An 18609-nucleotide genomic window follows, 5' to 3' on the forward strand; every position below is an offset into this window, starting at 1 on the left:
GCCTATGCAAAAACATATGCATACAGGATTTCAAGAATGAGTCGATCATTCATTCCAAAGTTTGGTCGAAACAAACAGGGAAATAGACCTAAATAAAATTAGATGAAAACAGCTGAAATTATATAAAGCAAACAACTACATTTTATCCTCATTGAAGTTAATTCAGGCCATTGTTCACGACAACGATGTATATATATATTAGGAACAATGGCATTTGATGTACAGTTACACTTTGTGACAGAAGTTTGCTGGAGTTTTCCACTGGCAGATGTCAATGTTTGACACTTTATGAGAATGTACAAATGAACATCTGCCTAAAACTGGGTTCTGTTCCAGGAGTGATTTGGCATTCTACAATTGGCCACAGAGACTACCTCCCATTTACTCCTTGCGTTATTTTCTGCACAGACACGTCACAGGTACTGACTGAACATAAAAATCTATCAAAATTTCAATACGTAATCAGGAAATTACTGATATTGTTGGCGTGCCTTTAACTGCATCTCTATCAACTCGGTACAGAAAATTTCCAGCCTCTGTGACGTAAGTTAAACTACGATAGTTTTTATGTTCATTAGCTCTTTGTATACTTAATATTAACATTCCGCATATGAATTTGTTCACTTAATATCAAGCCACTGTTATGTATAGTAGGCCCAGCAGCGGCCGAGCGGTAAAGTCACTAAACACTGGTAGTTCGGTCCGAGGTTCGAATCCCGCGAAAGGGTTGGCTGCATGGGCGTTTTCGTGGTTTTCCACATGCATAACGTGCCAATACGAGCCAGTTTCCCTTAGAATATCCTCCACGAAGGTGTCCCTCCCTTTCGTGTACTGCATTAGGGCGGAACACGTAAATAATATTAAGCAATGACGTATCATGAATAGTGTCTCGATATCTAGTACACAAATTAGATTCATTTTTACTAGCCTGAATTCAATTCCCTTATTTCTCATTATTTTCGTAATTATTTGTTTCCAGGTTGCTACTATGTTACTTAAGAAAAAACTGAATTCGCTTCAATTACATTTTAAACGCCAAACCCCCTAAAAATTTCGAAATTCTATTTAATATACTAAGTTCCTAGGAAAAGTTGAAAGTTTTGGAAACTGGTCTCGTTCAAATCTTTTCTTTAATTCTTTTTGTTTTACTCATATCCTCAAAAAAATTTGCTTGTATAGAGATTCCTATCTTTTGTAATTCTAATTACTTAATTCGTACAGTCATGCATGTATGTTTACGTGCTGATTTGACATAGAAACGATTGAATCTATTACCCTGAACTTTTGTCCTTATGAAAAAATAGAACAGATTAAGCAGACTGACAAGCTATCGAATCTTCCAGATATCGACCCTTTCCTGAAAAGTTGAGCTGATAACACTATTAAAAGATCACTTAACTTTAATAGCAGAGCATTCTCTTAGCAGTTAGGGCAGTCAGTGAAAAATATTTTTAAAAATCTGGAAGGGTTCACATTTTAACAAATCGCACAAAAGAGCTCTATTAAAGACGAATATGGTTTATCAGATAGAGACAGCCCAGGGGGAATGGCGAAACGTTTTACAGAATAAGACATTCAGATTTACATAGGGACGTTATATTTTCAGTATATTTAAAAAAGTAAAAACTGTATAGCATAATTCTGTAAAAATATTACATCAAATTCTATAAAAACATTTAAGGGTTTTAATTAGATATACCATAGGTATATTTACTTAAATCAATCGGATAAAAAGTAATAAAACTGTATAGCATAATTCTATAAAATATTACATCAAATTCTATAAAAACATTTAAGGGTTTTAATTAGATATACCATAGGTATATTTACTTAAATCAATCGGATAAAAAGTAATAAAACTGTATAGCATAATTCTATAAAATATTACATCTAATTCTATAAAAACATTTAAGTTTCTAATTCTATAAAAACATTTAAGGGTTTTAATTAGATATACCATAGGTATATTTACTTAAATTAATCGGATAAAAAGTAATATTCTTAAGACCTGCATTTATTGCTTTTAATTTAGCTTAGTAATTAGCTTAGTTGTTTAATCAATAACATTTAGCTTAGTTTTTTAATCAATAACATCAGAGAGATTAAGTTTGAAAGATAAATATCTTACATTTTGCGGAATGGAAACAGACTCGAAGGAAAAGTGAAACAACAAACAAACTACCTGTTACCATATTCTAAAGATTAGCCCATTTGATAACAGATAACTGTTCAATAAATTACTTTATGAACGAATTTTCGAAGGAAAACAAAACTTTTATGAACGACTTCCTGAGATAAATTCTCTTGTAATTACGCTTATAAGTGCTGAAAACCATTCACTGAAATTCAAAAACGGATCGAACTATCATTGTGCACTTGGCTATTGACGAGTGCATAAACATATTGTAAAATAAAAGAAGAATATTTAAATCTATTACATATTCAACCTGTATCGTGCTTTAAAAAGTAAATAAATAAGTGCATGCGCAAGGAACATGGGGAAAATAAGTTTTAAATAGCAATGAGATTCCATAGTTAACAAATGTAATTAAATTTTAATTAACTTTTCAATTGTTTTATTAATTAACTTTTAATTTCTTATTTAAATTGTTTGATTTAATTTTTGGTTGATCTTTACATTATGGTAACTTGGCGTTTTTTTGGCGAAAATTTGGCGACCAACTCTTCTACAGCAACCCTCTATTTTTTTTTTCCCGCCGCCATTTTGTCTTCACGAAGTAAAGACATGTTTCTTTTCTTTTTATCTACTGAACACTTCTTCCAACAATCTACTAGCCGAATTACACTTATGCTAGAAATTTTATCTAACAAAACTGCTTAATCATGACAAATATTCCCTGCAAAATTGGGAAAAAGTGCACAATACCATACTCCTTACGCGTTTTTCAAAATAACACATACACATAAACCATGTACACGCCGACTTATTTTTACTTAAAAAAACATCCCAGAATTGCACAAAAATGGCATTGTGCACACTCTTCACTATATCCATGTACACTGCTTTTTTCTCATAAATTAGAAAAATTTCACGAAAATACATGACAATTTTCTCAATCTTTAATCCCGGTAAAAAGAACATATATGAAATTACCTGATCGCGAAAAAGTATTTACCCTTTCCAAATATGAACATTTCCACATATAAAATAAATAAAATATCCAAAAACTTTTACCTCTAAATCATCTATTACATTATACACGTCACCAACGAATTCATACCGCAAGCATTACAAATACTTAGTATCAAATATTTAAATTATTTCCATGCACGTTTACTTCAACTTAAACGTATACCAAATTCCTACAAACATAAAATTCACAAAATAACTATCATTTAATTAAAATATCACTAAACCATGTACACGTCGACTTATTTTTACTTAAAAAAACATCCCAGAATTGCACAAAAATGGCATTGCGCACACTCTTCACTACATCCATGTACACTGCTTTTTTCTCATAAATTAGAAAAATTTCACGAAAATACATGACAATTTTCTCAATCTTTAAACCGGTAAAAAGAACATATATGAAATTACCTGATAACGTATACCAAATTCCTACAAACATAAAATTCACAAAATAACTATCATTTAATTAAAATATAATTAAATTCAAAAACACTACTTGAAATATAAATGAGCACATACATTAAATTAATAAAAATTACCTTACAATCCTAATTACTTTAAACTAAATCATTGCTAATAACAATTTTCCCAATAATACCAAATTCCTTTACTTCCACCTTACATTTAGAACAATGCATAAAAATAATATCCTCAAATAATTAAAAATACTAACTTACCTAATCTTCTTCAGAATCTTGATTACGTGTCCGATAAACTTTTCTTTAGTTACGGCCATGGGATCCAAAAATTCACGAACACTGTTTCACACAACACAGAATAAACCAAATACAAAATTTCCAAGATTTTTTCCCGATTTCCCCCTTTTTCCGATTCAAGAACCGTAATTCGTCCATTAATATCACATGACATATCCCATGATCTCTCATTTCCCTCACACAAAATAATGCGTAATCGGAACTGAGTACTGCTCACATTATTACCAAAGTCCCAGGTAGTAACCTTTATCGCCTCCAAAATGTCGCCAAACTACCAGTTACCATATTGTAAAGATCAACCTAATTTTTAATAACTTTAATTAACTTTTAAATTAATAATAAAATTTTAATTTACTTTTTCCATAGTAAAAATGTGCAGAATCAATATAAACCAAAAATGAAATAAAACGTATTTACATCTTTCGCCACACTGTCATCAGAGAGCTGGTGTAACGAAAAAAATAAAAGGATCAGCTGTTTTCTGAATTCACAATGACAAAAATTAACAATTCAAAAGTTAAAACTTCAATAAACTACAAAATAGTCTGTGTCCTTATCAGTACAACACAGTACAGGCTAAGAATAGGAAATACAAAAGCGCCTAGTTTTCAAACATTCCCCCCCCCCCAAAAAAAAGCACATAATTGTAAAAAATAGCATAAAACTATTCATTTAATTAAAATAAAAACAGGTCAAGTAGACACAGTCTGAAAAAGCAATTAATTTAACAACACGTTAAACAGATCAAGAGTCAATTCTCAAAGCTGTAATAATAACGTAATGTAAAACTGTAACTAGCAACTAGTGTTTCTAATATTAAAATATTCTAAAATTTAATAAATTAAATACTTCATAATATAAATTAATTTCGAAAAAACACAAGTAAGATGTACAGTAAAAATAAATCATTGCAATCTGAAGAACCTAGGTTGAGTTAATCCTAACATAGGCTTTGACGTTCACTCAAAATCAAATGGAAATTTTTATATAAAGTAAAAAAAAAAAAAAAAAAACTTTCTAAAATTGTATTTTAATGCGGTAAAGCCCAAAAAAGTAATAAGTTGTAAATGGAATATAAAACCATTGAATTACCTTGATTTTTGCTGCCATAAAGCTGTAATCACAGAATTTCAAATGCCTGCCGCCAAGTCATTGAACTTTTCCTATGCTGACGTAGCAGTACTTCGAACGAAAGTAGTTGTAGTGCTTCGTGTCAGAATCTATATAAAGACCATTTGCCCACCAGCGGCCGAGCGGTAAAGACGCTGAACACTGGTAGTTCGGTCCGAGTTTCGAATCCCGCGAACGGGCTGGCTGCATGGGGTTTTCGCGTTTTTCCCCATGTTTAACGTGTATACGAGCCAGTTTCCCTTAGAACGTCCTCCACGAAGGCACCCCTTCCCTTAGGAAGATAGCCCTCGAGGCTTTGCCGTAATTAAATAACCTAACCTATATAAACCATTTAAAAATAGTGCATGCTATGTAAATAAATACATAACAACAATAGATTCTTTAAGAAAATTAGAGTACAGCAAGGTGTTCGAAATGTTATACGCAAAAGTTTTCAAAATTCTAGGGAGGAATCAAGCTGTAAAAATGCAGTCGAGGACTTCAGCCCAACGTGACAACTTATTGTTACGTTATTTTTTCCTTTAGTACGTTTGTTACTGGGTTCGTGTAGATTTGGAGTGAATAAAGGCAACAGCACTTGATGAAGTAGCAAAACACACTTTATTGGCTAGTGTTCTCAGGACAGCTCCAAAATCACGTTTACACAGTCGTCGAAGGTCTATAAACACGTTGGCACGATCAGCGACACAGCTTTCAGGTTATCAGGCTATAACGGTGGCAAAAGCTTCACTGTAAAGCACCAGAGTACAGCTCCCCGACTCTGCTCGGTCGTTCTCGGAACTCCACGTACTGCCGAGACTCTCCACGCTACAACTCGCGATGAACTCGACGACACACAGAGCACAACTCCCGACTCTTCCGTTCAGTCGTTCCCGGAGCTCAACACACTCTCACCACAATGCACTAACCGCGATGCACTAAGAGACTCTTTCGATGCACTCGACGACTTACTCGGCACACGCTGACCGACTGTGAACTCGATGGACTCCGCACGGACTAACTAACTGACTCGATACTGACTGACTCTCCGTGTGCCAACAGAGTTTATATAGCTTTTGGCTGGTATTCGAGAACAATCCGGGCTAAACCAGTAAGAAATCGTTCTAGAAGGTTCTCCATCCATCTATGGCATATTGCCAATTTTGTCGCCAAATGGCCGATTTCTTGCAAAATGTGGCAATTCCTTTGCTTTGCCATTTTATGGCAACCCTAAACCTGCTAATCTTACTTTACCTGTACATTTCGTAACATTAAACCGGACTAAAAGGCTAGAAAATATAATAAGCTGGAATTTGTCACAGAATGTAGAATTCAGGCAACAGGGTAGCTTTGAGATTTAGAAGCTGAACTAAACCCATTTTACTAATTCAGAAGTCAAACAACGAAAAATCAGCGTTATGTTTTCAAATTTTCACAGGACTAGCTTCGATAGTTTTGCCGAACCAACATCCTCAGCTGCAAAAACGCAAATGAATGAGATAGGATATAAGAGATCCTATAAATACCCTATGATTTCATATCATGATTTCATATCCGAAATGGGGTCCTTGAGTACGGAACTCGGAATTTTATTGATGGGAGAATAAACGAAAGTTAAATTTCTGCAAAATATGTGCAACTTTATAGCTAATTGATGGAAAGAAGGGAATGACAACAGCATTTTTATAATCTCCTAAAACAAGAGTGTGCCTTTTAGTGTGTTGAGATTTATAGGATTCTTTGCCAGTGTGGTTTAATTTACATTGGCCAAACTAAGAGAGCCTTACACTCTCGCGTCAAGGAACATGAGGCATATGTTAGAAAAAAGGAAACACAGAAGTCTTCTGTTCCCCAACACTGTTGGTGCGAAAATCACACTTTCAATTTTTCTGCTGCCAAAATTATTCAAAAAACATCTTCCATTGGAGAACTGGATTTTCTAGAGGCATTTCACATTCAAAAAATCTTTCTGTTCTAGTTAACGATCCTAATTCCAATCCATCTTTGCCTTCGGCCTTTAAAGAAATTGTGTTTTAGTTCTGGTTTCATCAACAGATGGCGCCACTAGCTTATTTTCTGTTCAGGCTTCCTTATCTTATCTGATCATTATATCCTATCTCGTTCATTTGCGTTTTTGCAGCTGAGAATGATGGTTCGGTAAAACCATCGAAACTAGTCCTGTGAAAATTTGAAAACATAACGCTGATTTTTCGTTGTTTGACTTCTGAATTAGTATTTGTTCGGCGCGTTATTGTGCCTTAATTAAACCCATTTTGTTAATATAAAGAATGTCTAACTCAACTGCGTTAAAACATCTAGTGTACATTCCCTTAGCGGTTTACCTGTACCCTGTCAAGAATGCGAAGTCTTTCGCAAGGTTTGTAAGATTCGAGATGTTGAATCGCTCATCCCTTTGACTGCGTAAATTTTTATTTGCAGCCATACTGACCATTTCGAGTTGGAATCCGGAGATTATTTGAAACTATCATTGGTTTCATTTAGTAGTAAACACATCGAGCTTTCGTGCTTCTTAAAGCATACAGAAATAACAATGTTTTCGTATTTCCTCTTCCTTTTAGGTTTTCCATGATGATGATATTCTATGTGACAATGGCAGCAATTATGACAATCTCAGTATCAGCGGATCAATGGGGTCCAGAAACGATCTATTTCGAAGTAATTGTAATAAATGTTATATCTGAACTTTTTTAATGTAATATGGAATACATATATACGGTGTTTCAGGCGCAGTCGTTTTAAAACCGATGCATGTCTCAAGTGTGTGGAACTTCCAATTCCGAGCTTATTCAACTATTCTATCATCGTTTAACGAATGAATAACATAACATAAACTGTTCATCACTTCTCGAATTCCAAATAAGGCCAAGGTCACTGCGCGAAAATTTATTTTTAAAAGTGTTATAGGCAATGATGTTTTTTTCACCGAGTATGAAACTGATTTAACGATTGCCAGCAATGAGTTGGTCAAATATCAACAATGAATCACGAAATGTACATGTATCACAAAATGTAATTCTTGAAAACTAGTTATTGTAAAAATACACGAAACTACATACAATGAACTGACAAAAATAAGTTGGTAATGTATCAGCAGATATATCTAAAAGTACGTAGTACGCATAAGTATGCAGATGAAGCTATAATTTTCTTTTGTTTTCAAATTTATTTATTTATGTCTTTGTTTATTATTTTATATTCTTTTCTAATTTTGAATGCTGATTGTAAACAAGTCATGATTGTAGACATGATCTATATACTAGAGTACTTAAATGTAAGTTTTGTAAACCATTTTATAGTTCTTAATTAATTCTGATAGTAAACACTGACGCAAACAGATCATATTTACAAAAATGATTTGTAACGTGGTACACATCACGCCTGTTTCTAATGCAATATATAATGTCCTGAAATATGTTGCCTGTACCCACTACAATAGATAACATCTTCGAATATGCACCTGCACGACCATGTATATCGCAGTATATCACGTAATTTAATCTATTTTACTTCTGGTAATTTAACGCTGAAAGGTTTAGGAGTGCCGTTGATGCCGCCAACGGTGGCAGTACTTGTAGTGCTCGATGGAGTCACAATTTCCATCACGACCCGAAGAATGATGCTAAAATGTTGTTAGTTTTCTAGTTAGTGTGTGGGATTAATACCTACTTACTTAGAGTAAATATTACGTGGCCCCCATCACTTCTACATAACATAACATAACATAAACTGGCATGGACTCAACAAGTCGTTGGAAGTCCCCTGCAGGAATATTGAGCCATGCTGCCTCTATAGACGTCCATAATTGTGAAAGTGTTGAAGGTTCAGGGTTTTTGGCACGAACTGACCTCTCGATGATGTCCCATAAATGTTCGATGGGATTCATGTCGGACGATCTAGGTGGCCAGATCATTCGCTGGAATTGTCCAGAATGTTCTTCTAACCAATCACGACCAGTTGTGGCCCGGTGACATGGCGCATTGTCATCCATAAAAATCCCATCGTTATTTGAGTACGTGAAGTCCATGCATGGCTGTAAGTGATCTCCAAGTAGCTGAAGGTATCCATTTCCAGTCAATGATCCGTTCAGTTGCACCAGAGGACCGAGTCCATGCCATGTAAAAACAGCCCAGACCATTATGAAACCACCAGCAGCTTGAACAGTGCCTTGTTGACAGCTTGGGTCCATGGCTTCGTGGGGTCTGCTCCACACTCGAACCCTACCATCAGCTCCTACCAACTGAAATCGTGACTCATCTGACCAAGCCACGGGTTTCCATTCGTTTAGGGACCAACCGATATGCTCACGAGCCCACGAAAGTCGCTGCAGGCGATGTCGTGCTGTCAGTAAAGGCACTCGAGTCGGTCTTCTGCTGGCATAGCCCAAAGAAGACAAATTTCGCCGCACTGTCCTATCGGACACGTCCCTCCTAGTTCCCACATTGATTTCTGCGGTTATTTGATGCAGTGTTGCTTGTCTGTGAACATTGACAACTCTACGCAGACGTCGCTGGTCTCGGTCGTTAAGTGCAGGTGGTCGGCCACTGCGCCGTCCATGGTGGGATGTTATGCCTGAAATTAGATACTCTCGGCACACTCTTGACACTGTGGATCTCGGAATGTTGAATTCCCTAACGATATCCGAAATGGAATGACCCATGCGTCTAGCTCCAACTACCATTCCGCGTTCAAAGTCTGTTAATTCTCGTCGTGCGGCCATAATCACGTCAAAGCCTCTTCACATGAATAACTTGAACATAAATGAAAGCCCTGCCAAAGTACTTCGCATTTATACATTTTCTACGCGATACTACTGCCATCTGTATATTTGCATATTGCTATCCCATGACTTTTGTCACTTCACTGTATATAGGGTGTTTCAGCGACCGAAGCTTCGGAGCGATGCTTCACTTCTCATGCCGGTTTGGCCATTCCTTCCTTTCTTACCTCCATGGAACGAAGCCTGTTCGGCGGCGAAAGAACGAACTTTGCATCTGTTATTTTGTCCATGCGCTTGGGTCACCGCTGAAAGTTTCGTGGTTTCTGGTGTTAACTTTTTTCTAAAAGTGTGTATCGGGCACTTTAGACTGTGTATCGAAAATTCTAAAGATATGCACTCTTAAATATTTTGTTTCATAAGAATAAATTGAATTTAATTAAAAAAATTAAATTTAAATACAAATTTAATTAAATATTCTTTGCGCCATTGCTGCAAGGAATGAAATTTAAATTTAAACAAATTTAAATTTAATTTTTAACAAACACATATAAAAGTAAAAAAGCAAATTTAAATCCTAAAAAAAGGAAAAAAAGCCAAAATAATTTGCAAACATATAAAAGATTTAATTCTCGAACTAATCTACAATATCATTTAAATTCAGAAGCATAAGCAAATCAAGTGCAAAATCAATCCATGAAAATAAATTTACTAATTTAGCAAATTAAAATTAAGTTATACAATTTTTTAAAAAATGCATAAGTGAATGACCGTTGAGTAGGCAGGAGACAGACTTATCAAGGGGAAGTTGCCTCCAAACCTAACTCTCCAATCATTCAATTCGTGTTTCGTCATTCGTGCAGGCAAGGGTAAAAGTCAAAACCAAAAGTAATACCAATAAAGTGGTACCCTTAGAAATTAACATTTAAGAATTAATAATTAAGAATTAAAGTTCAGAAAAGAAAATACTAATGAAGTCTTTTGAGAAACAACTAAAGTCAAGAATTAAACTTTTTTCAAAAAAATTAATTTTTTAAAAAATTAATTTCCTAAAAAAATAAGAAACCAATGTATTTTAGAAACCCTTGTCTACAGAAACCTCCCCGACACGAATATGCATATCAATAAAAAGAAACTAAAAAAGAACTAGACATAATCCATGTAAACCAATAAGAAACAAAAAGAACTAATTCACAATTTTTTAAAAAAACAAATATATATTTAAAAATATAATTTCATATTTAGAAAATACTTAAATACTACATAAAAAATTTTAAAAAATACTTAAAGCAAGTAAATAGTAAGTTTTAATTCTAACTTACCTACTATATGAGTGTTGGGGTCTGCAAAAGTGTTGTTAAAGAGAAGTAAACGTGTTCTTCAAATTATATAGATGGCGCTTATGTAGGTAAAGTTGAGTGTTAAGCTGCTATCTACTTTATTATAGTAAATTTTTTTTGTAAACATTAATATTAAAAATTAAAAATCCTAAAGGTAGTAATTATCAATTATTTAGGGAGTTAAGTAACTGAGCCAATCAATGGATGTAAGTTTGCTTGAAGGAAAATAAAGTTAAGTGGTATGGTGAATAAAAAATGTAAACTGTTTGAAATGTGAAATGTGTGTTCTGTTGAAAAATTGCGTAAAAATTGTAAAAAAACGTTAAGTGAAAAATTTTTTGTGAAAATTGCAAATAATTAAAGTAATTAAGAAAAACTGAAATGTGTTAAAATTAAAGTTTTAAAGTAAAATTTCCCAAAATTTTTTGAAATGAAGTCCTTAAAAAAAATATTTAGAAATTTCTCAAAAATTCCTTTTGGAAGTTAATTAAAAGTTATATTTAATGAAAGAAAATATTAAAAGTTTAATGAACTTGATTTCAATTGGTATATCAAAACTTAACTAAATACTGGCTAAAGTATGGAAAATTAGGAGAAGAAGATTAAAATCTTCATTCAATTCGGGCTATAATTGAGACTTTTGAAAAGAGTTGGCCCTTTATTAGTAAAAGGAAAGAATCCAGTATTGATTAAATATACATATGTACAAAATATTTACAATAAAAATTTACAAGATAATTTCTCTACTCTTTTATATCCTTCGTTACTCTCCAGCTAAGGTTTAAGGTAATGCTATCATATCCAAAAGAGCCAAAAAATTATAAAGTCAAGTCCTGCCTTTTTAATATATAAATTAATAAATTTTGGTGGTACTTGGTTATCAACTTGAACATTAATTAGCTTTATTATTTCTTCCTTTAAATCGTCTATTTCAGTACATACATTTTTTTTATTCTGATAATTTGGCTATGAAACATGTTTTCTATTACTTTTCTAGAAATATTAGAGTTGCACTTAATTAGTTTAATAGTATGAAAATGGAAATTTCTTCTTTTATCAAATAATTTAATTTTGCTGTTTTTAATAATTTGCAGGTCTAGGAATTCAATAGTATCTTGATTCGTATTCGTTTTATTAAGTGTTAAACTATTTAGGTAAATTTTGAATTGCTCAAAGGTAGAATTATTATTGAAAGTTATATTATCATCTATGTATCTAAAAGTATGAGCAAATAGCTTTAATTCATTTTTATTTAAACTTAGTTGGAATTTTTATTCAAAGGTAAAAAGAAATAGGTTACAAATTTGTGTAGAACTGTTTGCTCCCATAGGAATTCCTCTAACTTGCTGAAAGGTATTATTATTGAATTTAATGTAGTTATTAAATAATGCACCTGTTGAAATGAATCTTATGGTTTAAGTGCGAAGGACGTGATACTTATAACACAAAAAAACGCTGAGAAAAAAACCTCTTAGGGCGTAATATAAAATCTGAACACATTCAGATTTTTTAAAAATATTTTTAACATTATTTTTCTAACATCATCCTCAAATATAATACTATAAAAGTGTATGCTTTGAAAAACCTTTTTGCAGGTATAATAATGTGTGTTAACAATGCAAATTATTGTATAAATAACTTAGCAAATTAAATATGTCAATAATTTGACAGATTTGTTTCTTTCGTATGAGGGTTTAAAATTAAAAATAAGTTTAGAGTGTTTTAGAGTAGGCATATTTCATTTTATTTCCGAGAACAACCTTTTAGGCTGTAATTATTAATGCAATATATTTAAGATTCTTCTTACTCAGAATAACTTGATTTGAGTATTTTACAAAATGAATCAAGGTCTGAATGGTGCAAATTTTCGTGTGTATTAAGCTGTTTTAATTGCATCTTGCGTAAATAGAGTGAGAATCAGGAAAAGATTCTTTATTTGATGTATTTTCGTTGCCTTTAACAGGAAAAGGCGACAGACATTTGTTCCTCGTGGATGCCGTGTGGCTGGTATACATACAAAACCACTGACTATTACTCTGAAAAGCAATACAAAGGCCCGTAAGTATATATATATATATATGTGTGTGTGTAAATTTTTAATCTGATTTGGCTAATGAATTTATAGTATCCTGAAACTTTTAGAACCATTCAACCACTAAACACTGCACAGAATTCTATTAGGTTTCGAAATATTTTCATCTTCTAAAAGTATTTTACTTTAAAGTTCTTCTCAAAATAGTAATTTAAACTGCCGTTTATAGAAAACTCGGTTACAATACACTGTTGTATTGGTATCGATGTACATTGGTTTTCGATTTCGGAAATGCACTCGAGGGCTATCTGCCTAAGGCAAGTGATACCTTCGTGGAGGACTTTCTAAGGAAACCTGGCTCATATGTATACATAGGGAAAACCACGAAAATACAGCCAGCCTATTCGCGGAGATCTAACCTTGGAGCGAACTACCAGTCTACAGCGGGCTTACCACTCGACGCTGGTGGACACTTACGTATTAAAATCCTCTTAGATATTTCTGAACGGTGAGAACTAGTTTATTCCAATATGCAAGGTAAACGTGGGTGGGGAACTTTGCTTTAATTTAGATCGAAAGTTTAGTTACAGGGAAAAGCAGAATGTTTTTTTATCTTTCATTCCAACGAAGAATCTTTTTGGTGTTCGATGAATTAAACGCACTTACCACTGAGTATATTTCTTAATCGAGTCTTCTAGTCGGACCATTAGAACAAGAAAGTAAATATTTTAATTCCTTGAATTTGAATTCAAGGAATTATTCAAAAATTTTCGTCAAATTTCGTATTCCCCAGTGCTGTCCGCTTGTAAGAAATCGGTGTGTCCATCTAACAAAATGAAAGACCTATTACTCCTATTGGCGAGTTGGTATTGTACACTACGTCGCCCAGACCGGTGACAGGTGAGAGCAGATCCGAACACCCGGGCGGCTGACTGGGACTATTCGGGTATCGTCTGGAGCCCGTGGTTACCAAACGGCCCGGGTTCGAATCCCGAAGAAAGCTTGGTTGTAACTGACCGTCGCTTCATAGGAGGCAAAGGTGGCCCACCTATTAGGTGCCTCCATAATAAAGTGGTCATAACTTCTGGCCTTAGCAGAGGCCAGCTCGCTATCGGAGAAAAAGAATATTGTATATATACATTCGATATTCCATACTTCCGCTCTGGAAAGTTTAATACGAAACTTTTAAACGAAAGCAGGCCTCGCTGGCGAATTAGAAGACTCATGGTAATCCCTGTGATGGTTCTGTTGATTTTTCGTATTTCGAGTCTGAAGCATTTAATAATTTCGAAGGAGGAACTAACACTAAGCGCATTTACATTTGCTGTCATTCTGAGCGGACGCGTCGGGAAATTGGAACAGAGAATTGAGACTATTAAAATTTCCAAGACACTTTGTCTAAATTTTAAAAAAAATTTTAGCGAAAAAGTTTCAATTGTCTGTTTCGGCGAAACGCGTAATGGGGTTAGCTTGATTCGACGTTCAAATAAATGAAATTTCCCTTGAAAAGCCTGTTTGGAAGTGGAATTGGGCTAATTTACCATTTTCCGCTTACTTTTTAACTTTTTCTGTTTTTTAATTTTATTAATGTTTTGCATGTCTAATGATTTGATTTTCATGTGTATTAATTTTTTGAAAACGTGTTAAACCTTTTGGAGCAGCAGCTCTTGGTAACTTTTAGGCGAGCTTACTACAATTTTTATATTTTACTTATTTTGCAGCATATTGCGCAAGATGTTTTCTAGACCAAAATTGTTTTTTTAAAAATTGTTATTACTGCTTTGCTTGATAAATTATATATATATATATATATATATAATTTATTTCCTAAACAATATTGATTAATTAATTATATTATCTCCTAAGTGTAATTAAAGTAGAATTATTTTACCTTATAACTCGAGTAAAGACGAAACACCTTCGTATTTACGAATTTTTATCAATTATTGTTCATTGAACGGGAGTTGGTTTGTTCCCCTTGAAAAGTCAACTAATTTTCGATCAGTGACAATGATTACATGTTTTTAATTTTTCCTTTTACAATTGAAATTTTGTTCTTCATGATGATTTAACTCCAGTCCCCGTTAAAACATTATTAACATTTTGCTTTCAAATTACTTCAAAACATCTTTCAAAATATAACTTACCAGTATGGATTCACTCTTTTGAAATAATTCTACTTTAATTAAACTTAGGAGATAATATAATCAATTAATCAATATTGTTTAGGAAATAAATTATTATTAACTAACTTTGCAGCAATTGCGCAAGTAATAGTAACTTGTTTTCGTACTAAATGAATTTAAGATCATACAACATTATATCATTACAACTACTCCTAATTCTGCTAATAAATATACTTAACTTGCCAAAGAATCTAAACTCATGTTTATTAATTAAGGATAATGCCAGCTCCAACAAATAAAGGTTCAGAAACAAAACAAACGTGATTTATTCAGAACGTCCGTTTATTAAATAAAAGGTAAAGAACAAAAAAGATGGCATAAAGTGTCTATGTATGATACCATTCGTAAAAACTGCGATTTTTGCTGCCGGGAGCAATTACAAAAATATTACAAAAAACTTAACCTTACACGGTTGGCATGATGGGTCTTGCATGTCTCCCAGACGATGAAATACAGTACGTACAACGCCTAGGCATTTTGAGTACCAAATTATGGAGCTGATGTTGGGGAAGATTATTCCATTCAGCAAACAGTGCTCTCCGAAGTTCCGGTACACATATAGGAGGTGCTTGACGGGCTGCAATTCGTCAGCAAGCATGTCCCACACATGGTCTAATTTTACTTCTTTGTTACTGTTCCTTATGTATACACTTCTCTTACATTCTTGGCATTCTGACGTTATATCGCCTTCATCTGATGGCGTCCTGTAATTTGCATATTATTCTTGAAGATGCGTGGGATAATTCAACGGGTGAAATTTTTACTTGAGTTCGATTTACGTGTGGTTCTGAATTATCCTTAATGTATGGACATGGGTGTATTTTAGTCAATTGAAAAATAGCTCCCAATGTTGGAGAAGACAACACATCTGTACATTGCTTGTTTATTCTGTGTTTGTTTAACGGTGAATGGTTTGTACTAAAGCATGTTTTCCTGAGAAAGCTTTGTACACATGTATTGCCTTTTAAAGCAATGAATGGCGAGGTTTCAGTAACCAATGAACCAAAAATAATTTATAAAAATAAAATTACATTTTTATAAAAATGTAAGACAAAATTACCCATGTGTCTGGAGCATACTTTCTCTTTTTTCCAATCCTGTATATTGAATAGATAAATTCATTTTATAACTTAAAAGGACGCCAATCGTTTTTCCTCCTCCATTCGGTACATACATGAGAATAATACAGAGTGTAAATAAACAAAAGCCAAAAATTAAAATGTGCACTAACAACAATATTAGCATTTCATAGAAGGATACAAATCATTAATAAGACATACAATGAAACAATACATTGAAGAGCCAAAACATCCTGACCACCTACTAAACAACGCTTTGCACGATCTTTGGTCTGCAAAACGGCTGCAACTCGCATTTTGCATAGATGCCACAATTTCTTGGTAGATAACTGGAGACAGGTTGTACCAAATGTCGAAGCAGGTGTCGCACAAAGTCAAGATATTCCAACATAGTGATGTTTGAGCTCTGAGCTGCCGCTCTCTGCTATCCCACATTGCTTTATGGGGTTAAGATCCTGCGAGTTAGATGGCCAGGGCATAACTTGGAAATCATCTTTATGCTTCTCGAAGCATTGCAATACAATTCGAGCCTTCTGACATGGGGCGTTTTCCTGTTAGAAGATTCCCTTTCCACTGGGGAAGACAGGCAACATGTAACATAGCAACTGATCTGCAATGATGTTCAAATATCCACTGCTTTCATGATCTGTTCTACCACAACTAAGGCTCCCAGAGCAGCTCATGAGAACGTCTCCGAAAGCATCATACTGTCACCACTGGCCTGTTTGTGACCTGCTGTACAGGAAGGAGACCTGGAAGACGGTGCACCCTGACACGACCATCGACGTGATGAATGAGAAATCGTGATTCATTCGACCAGGCAAATATCTTCCACTTATCCATGGCCCAGTCTCCATGTTCCCGGGGCCACTGAAGGTCTAGTTGACAATGACCCTTGGTCAAAAGAGGCACACGAGTGGAACGTTTGTTGCGCAGTTGAATATCCAGCAGTGTCTCCTGAACAGTGTGTTCCGAAATACTTGCATTTGAATTTGCATTGTCAACTGAGCGTCGCCAATTTTGCTGTGCCAAGCATCTCATACATCTTTTTCGTTGTCTCATACATCCGTAGTCTCATGCATCTTTTTCGTTGATGACGTGTAAACGTTGGACACCTTGACGCCTGCTGCTGGTTTCGCCGTCATTTATCCCTTTTGCATAAAATTTTAACAATGGCAGATCGTGAACAACATACCAGTCGTGCACTTTCGGAGATTATCGTTTTGAATCTTCGGGGCATTACAGTTTACCCATTACAATCCGCTTAGATCATCAGCCCTTCCCATCGGTCGCAAAAGTAAGTGCAAGAGGGATTCCTTGCCTTCTCGAGCAGCAGTTAAATACCATTTCCACTTAATCACGAGCCCTCCATGTTATCCAACCGAATTCAATGAGAAATGTGGCGATAGTCTTAATGTTTTGACTCGTCAATGTATATTAAATGCTTGTAATATTTATTATGTTATTTTTAGAAAATTGAATTTTCAGTACTTTCCTTAATTGCATGCGCTTTTGTTTATATAGCTGCGAGGTCCAGATAACACAGTGTGTAAGCAATATCGACATAACCTTTTCATATCTGCATATGAATATCGCTGTAGCCCTCTCAAAAATGAGGTAGATTCTGCTTTCCAAGAAGAATCGAAAAACAACATTGGCCATGAGGATGACTCAACTCCACAGGACGCAGTGGTAGAGCTCATGAGTAATGTGGAAGAGCTCGTCTTAAAAATGAAACAGCTCAGCACAGTAGTACAGCAGTTCATTTCAGTTATTAAAGAGGCAGAAATCTTTTTGTAAAGAAGCGTCTTCTCATGTATATGAAAATTTCTCATTGAATAAAGTTGCTTTATCACATTTTTTAAATTCTTTTTTGATTAATCTGTCAAATATGCAATATCACTATACCATATTGGCCAAATTTTAATAAATTAAAGTCCAATAAACTGTTTTTTGAATGTAACTACTCTTTAGCATTGGCACAGACAGTACTGAACTCTGTAGACATGTGTTCAATTAAAAGACTTCCGCTTCCTATTTTATTCCGAATATTCAGATTATAATTTTGCGTATGTTTATAAGGTATTTCTCCCGCCTTCTTAGGATGCCTTTGTAGTGTAGTGGTCTGCACGCTGGGCGCGTGTTCCAGAGATCTGTGGTTCGATACCCGGCGAGGGCGTCGTGCATTTCTCATGACTCCTGCTTCCAAAAAATACTTTCTGGAGTCATTAGGATTTTTTTAGAGGCAGAAAAGATG

At 34.3% G+C, this 18609-nt stretch overlaps 1 long non-coding RNA gene across 1 annotated transcript; it reads left to right on the top strand.

The window, feature by feature from the left end:
- The first annotated feature begins 344 nt into the window (after positions 1 to 344).
- LOC118203993 (uncharacterized) lies at positions 345 to 13114 on the top strand. Its single transcript, XR_015039386.1, has 3 exons — positions 345 to 543; positions 7560 to 7656; positions 13019 to 13114. It is a non-coding gene; the product is annotated as an uncharacterized LOC118203993 (long non-coding RNA).
- The last annotated feature ends 5495 nt before the right edge of the window (positions 13115 to 18609 follow it).

Source organism: Stegodyphus dumicola, chromosome 1 (genome assembly GCF_044657685.1).
Source record: "Stegodyphus dumicola isolate Sdum_Otavi_A_Nest chromosome 1, ASM4465768v1".
Taxonomy (NCBI): Eukaryota; Metazoa; Arthropoda; class Arachnida; order Araneae; family Eresidae; genus Stegodyphus; species Stegodyphus dumicola.